Genomic DNA, 6,000 nt, shown 5'->3' with positions numbered 1-6,000 from the left:
GCCAGGAATGCTCCCAGGGTCCTTCTGCATCTCATCCTGCTGCTCACCTCCCTAAAGCAAGGACACGGGGTCAGCTCTACCTGCTCAAAAGGGGAATGAAGAAGGAAAACGGCAGTAACTCTGACTAAAGGCAGAAATGCGCTTTCCCAGAGTTAGACAGAGAATACACAGAAGAATATGATTATAAACGGGGTGGCCAAAGGGAACGGGGAAGGCGGGAGGCTTACTGGCTCTCTTATGCTTTTGAGGTGGGTCTCGAAGGCTGGGCAGGATTTGATTTGACAGAGCACGCCGAACAGAAAGGCAGGAGCAGAAAGAAAATAGAGGTAGTGTTTGCATGAAGGTAAATAATCTCATCTGACTGAACACTTTTGAGCAGTGAGAAAATAAACCAAAAAAAAGTAGGCTGGAGTCAGTTTATGGCAGGCCTTCAGAGCCAGGGTGTTTTGACGTCAACCTAAGTAGTTGGCAGCCATTGAGTCAGAGTGAGTTGATTAGACCGCTGCATTAGAAAATGAAATAGCAACGCTGTCTAGGATGGATTAATGGCTGGGACTGGTGAAAGACTAGAGCAGGCAGACCTTTCAGTAGGTTGTGCAATCATCTAGAAACTGGAAGGAAAAGGAGGAGCGAGCTACAAAAGATACTGCTGAAGTAGAGTAAACAGACTTTGGCCACTGGGTGAATGTAAAAGAAGGACAAGAGAAAGCTGTTGATGATAAGAATGTGGATGTTCTCGCAGACCAGGGAAAATGAAGGGAAGCTGCTGGTTTGCAGGAGGGTGAGCAGGCTGGTCATGTTGAATCTGAGTTTCCATCAGGACAGCTGGAGCTATGGGCAGGGAGCTCAGAAGAGAGGCAGGCCTTTCCCTGTGATAGGACGAGAACATGGGTCATGATGCTGTGGGAGTATGTGGTGGTGAAAAAGGAAAATTGAGGGATATGGTGTTGGGTTGCTTTGATCTTCTCAGTAAGGTAGGAGACAAGGCCATTCGCTGAGAGTAAGGGAAGCCACTCTGTGTCATCTTGGAGTTTGAGAGTGGACACGGTTTGAAACAGCTGCACCAGTGAACAAAAAAGGTATCAATTATTGAGGAACAAATGTGTAGACCTGTGCAACCTCAAGTGTTCTCTCACATAAATACAGAATCCTTTTATGGTGGTTTTATGAAATCTGTCCAGGCAGATGTGAGAAGAAATAGCCTTTAAATCGCATATCTAGTTTGAGGCATGTATTACGTTTTATACTGTCTGATTTCTGATAGATAGTTCTCTCTTTCTTATTGTTATGCCATTTATTAGCAATTTGTCCATTTTATAAATTTATCAAGATGCTAGAATCCCTCAGCATGGTACACATGGAAACGTAGCAACCAGTCATTGCCAGCTCTCATGGTATATTTCCCGGTGTTGAACTTCTGTCCGCAGAGACGCTTGTCATCATCACCTGCTGTCTACTCCAAATGCCAAGTTGTTTTCTTCACTTGGTGGCTTTGGACTTAGGGGGAGAAGCGGCTCATCACAAAGACCAGCAGCACCTTGGGCTTCAAAGGTGGGGGTTACACCTGCACCTGGGGCTAGGGAGAAAGGGACAAGCCTAACATTCATCTCACTTTCTGGGGTGGTACCAAACGTTGCTGCTGGTGGCTTGAGAACTCATCCCATTTCACCTCCTTTTGGTCTTTTCCAAAACTTCCAACACCTTCCTTGTTCTCTATATTCTCATCTCTGTTTTCATTTTATGGTATCTGCTGTTGGGGATCTAAGGATTTGTTTGGAGTGAGAAGTAGGGGAGAATGACACAAACCTCTCTGCATTCTCAGCCTTACCAGCATTTTCTTTACTAAAAGACAACTCCATTGGAGTTGTTGGCACTGGTAGCTTTAAGCCACCTGGTTTCAGTTTACGTAACTGAGTATGTCCTAATCACACAGGATTACTGAATCGTTTTTCTCTTCCTTTAATGCTTCTACATTGAATATGGGACTATCAACTGTTTTTTTTTTTTTACTCTACTCCAGCCCAAGAAGAGAAAAATATTCCACTGAAGGGTAGGAAATGGCAGAAGATTTGGAACCAGGGCTCAGAATCGCATGCTTCCCAGGGTGGTGCACCTTTCTCTTCTGACTGTCCAGTGAGGGAGGAATGTGGCCTAGAAGCAAAGCCAGATGGAGCTTGTTTTACTTATGAGGCCAAAACAGAATTGCATTTCTCATTCCTTAAGAAACTAGAACTCTTAAGGAATTTTCTGAGGCTCTAGTCTAACAAATATTAACATTTTTCGAGGACAGAGGAGCTCATTTGAGGGAACCATGACTGATAAGAGATTCCTTTTCCTCTGCCCTAACAAGGAAGACACATTCTAGTGGAATTTTACCCTGAACAAACTACCTCATTGGAGTAAACAAAATCCTCCCTTCATCCAGTCCAAGATCAGCTTCCATTTTCCAGGGCAACATCACTCCAAACCTTTTTTGATAGAATCTTTTTTTTTTTTTTCTTTTTTGTTTATTTTTGCCCCAAAGCCTTCGGCATTGTCCTCCAGTGAGTCACACTGTGGAGCCATTTCAAAATATCCTCCTTAAAGAATGTTTCTCTTCCCAGGGGAGATGGGAAATTGGTCAATGACAGCATGTTCTGGCATGTTACCGTGCAACGTGTGAGGATTTTAGTAAGGAAATGCCATTTCACACGCCACCAAGGCCACTTGATGGATGGGCTTGCAGGAAGACAGCCTTCTAGATCTTTCCTGGCTCTACAGAGACAAGATGGGAAAACTAAAGCAGGCCATTAGGGGTTTCTTCCAATCAGCATAATACAGGAATCAATCCTTCTACTCTCCCATGACGGAAGTTTAGGGCAGTCATTTGTAAATTCAGATTTTGCAACAAAATAGTTAAATCTTCATGGGATGGAAGGCAAAAATAAGAGAAGGCAGATACTGGCATGTTTGGAGCCTTATCAGGCTCCAGCACAGTAATGCTGATGCCCAGGCCTGTACCAGTGATAGATACTCTCTTCCCCTGGAAGGTCTCCAGTCTCACCCCCACTCCTTGGTTTGGAGTAATTAGTCATCCTCTGTCCTCTGTTCTCAAAGCACTTTGGACCTTCATCTATTAAAGTAGGTGGCACACTGGGATTATTTATGCAGTGGTCACCAGCCTTCCCTTCATAAGCGCCTGTCCCCATTTAGAGCATCTCAGTGGCAGAGGAGTTGGATAGATTTGTCTTCATATCTTCAGCACCCAGAGCAGGTCTTCAAGAAGATTAGCATGGCACATCCTGCTGTAAGATGGAAGCGTGACTGAGCCAGGAGTCCAGGGCAATTTCTGTTCCTGGTGCTGAGTGTCTAGATTTTCCTATTCTCACACAACATCCCCCCATACTCGCAGGTCACTCAGGCACTTCTTTTGCTCCCTTTGACTCATGTATGAAAATTTAAAGTATCATCAGTAGGTGTACATGTGAATTTTGATTGTAAACATTCATTGGGAAATTAGGGAAATTAGCAGTGCGTATTCCCACTGCATGTCAACATGTAGACACTGGCTTTAATATTTTTACTGAGCTTTGATAGCTGCATACGGTGGATGTTTTTTTGGCTCCTGGCTGCACAACATCCAGGCTTCCTTTCTTCTAATGATAATGCCCTGGGTTTGTTTTGTTTTTTTTGGTGGGGGGCAATTGTCTCTCCCGCACTGGGTGCAGTCTTGAGGACACTGAGTTCAAGGTGGGCCACCCTCCCTCCTCAGCCTGGGATGAGTTATGAGTGGCTGCCATTGGCTGTGGTGTGGGATTGGTGAGAGCAAGTTTTTACATTTGAATTTTTTGCAATGAACAGCTCTTTCTTTTGCAATTTGAAAATTAAAGATTTAAGAAAAAGATTAACATTTGCCCAAAAGACCCGGCTAGATGCAGTGAAGTTTCCTGTGAATCTGTGTGAGCGGCAGCCACAGCCCTGGCTTGCTGTCCTCACACACACAACGCCCAGGGGAACGCAGACGGCCCGCGTCATACTCCTGAAGTTGCCAAAAATCCCTTTAAAATGATTGAGCAGATGTCTTTTCTTGGGTTTGAGCGGATATAAATCACAGCAGTCTGCTTTTAATTCTTAGGCTCGGTGTCTTAGGGGCAACAAAATCAATCCCTTTCAGGTTGGTTTTCTGAATGTTTTTTAAATCTTCAGAATTTTAATAACAATAACTGCTGCAATATGCAAGAAAAAGTAAACACATCTGTGCAGGTAGCTATATTTCACCCCAGGGCACACACTTCCTGTGTGATGGTGGAGTTAAACAGGCCACTCCCAGTCATCTCTGCAGCTGGCCCTGACCACCGGCGGTCAACCCCTCAGGGCCCAGCATGGAGAATGAAATGGTTTCTGAGCTTAGAGCCAGAGGCTTGCATGGCACAAAATGGACACAGTCCAGGCCCATATATCATTAGCAGTAAGAGCGGCGGGGCGGGGCGGGGCGGGGTGGGGGTGGGGGCTGTTATTCACAAGAAGAAACAAAGGTTTCCACCAGACTTTCCTCAGGAAATCAGGGTTTAAGTCAAGCAGCTCACCACAAGATCTTAGCCCTTGGTTTCTGGTCTTACCTGTCATATTTTTGGTGGCATTAGAAAAGATAACTTGGGAACTTCACATCAATCAATAATTAAATCAAAGCTCTTAGTACTTTCCAGAGAATCGCAATTCAAATTTACATTAGCCCCTCTTGGGTCTCCAGAGCAGATACTGCATCAAAAAGTTACCAAGGATCTGGTTTATACCACTTTCAAAGTAAAGCCCATTATTAATGACAGTACAGACCCTAACGCCTACCCACTGATAAGCGAGGAAGAGCTCAGGGATCGGGAGCAGGGTGCCTGATGGGAAGAGAATGGGGTTGAACAGAGACCCACTTTGATTCCTGATGGGCTCTGCCCATCTGCTGTGGAAACTCCTCAGGGGTGTGTGTGCGTGTGTGTGTGGGTGTCTTCCTTTTCTTTCTTTCATAGAAAAGAAAGCATCATACATTGTTAGATGCCTTGCGTTTTTTTTTTAAATAATATAACGAAATTGGAACAAAGTTTAAGGCTGCTTTTAGACTTTCTGTCATCTCAGACAGTGGTCTCCAAATCTTTTTGCTGTCAACTTTATCATTAAAAAATTACTGAAGATACATATGTATAATATATGTATTTAATATAAAATATATACCACTTCAATTAAAATTTCATAAGGTTAATATTGTTAATACAGCAGTGGCATGATTATACTCTCTAAAGAAATAATTATATATATTATAAATATATTATGTTATATATTTATTTTTATATAAATATATAAAAATATATTTATACATTATAAATATGTTATATATTTATTATATATAATTATATAACATAATTATATAATTATAAGAATTATATTTATGTGATATGTTATAAATATATCATATATAAAATTATTTCATTTATAAAGTATAATCATGCCACTACTGTACTAACAATATTTACATTATGAAATTTTAATCGAAGTGGAAACTGCAAAAGGATAAAGATAAATTTTAAATACTTAATTTTAAAAAATTGAATTTGATTTTTAATGGTAAAAAAATGCTTTCTAAAATATTACTGTTAATATCTTCGATAGGACCAATGTGTTGAATATGCCTTGTCATTTTCAAAAAGTCCTGGGTTACCCTTTTGTCATATAGCCATTCAAACGTCTGGCTATACATACAGTTTATTTTAATGCTTGGTTTCAAAGTCCATCAGAGCTGAAAAAGACACTTAACAGAGATATGTAGATTCAATAGAAGAAATGCCTCACCAGATGAGCTTTAGTAATTCCCAAAACTTATTTTTCAGTCTCATCTATTACACAGAGACAATTGTTGAAATTTTCTTTGCTTTTAAGGGTTTTTTAGTTTTGTTTTTGTAATGTGCATGTAGTAAGATGGGAACATTTCCAAACATCTGTTTTCAAAAGGCTCTTGCCATAGATTCAATTTCT

The sequence above is a fragment of the Macaca mulatta genome, chromosome 3, assembly GCF_049350105.2.
Source record: "Macaca mulatta isolate MMU2019108-1 chromosome 3, T2T-MMU8v2.0, whole genome shotgun sequence".
Lineage (NCBI taxonomy): Eukaryota > Metazoa > Chordata > Mammalia > Primates > Cercopithecidae > Macaca > Macaca mulatta.
The sequence above is the reverse complement of the archived record's forward strand: the minus strand, read 5'-3'. Positions refer to the sequence as shown.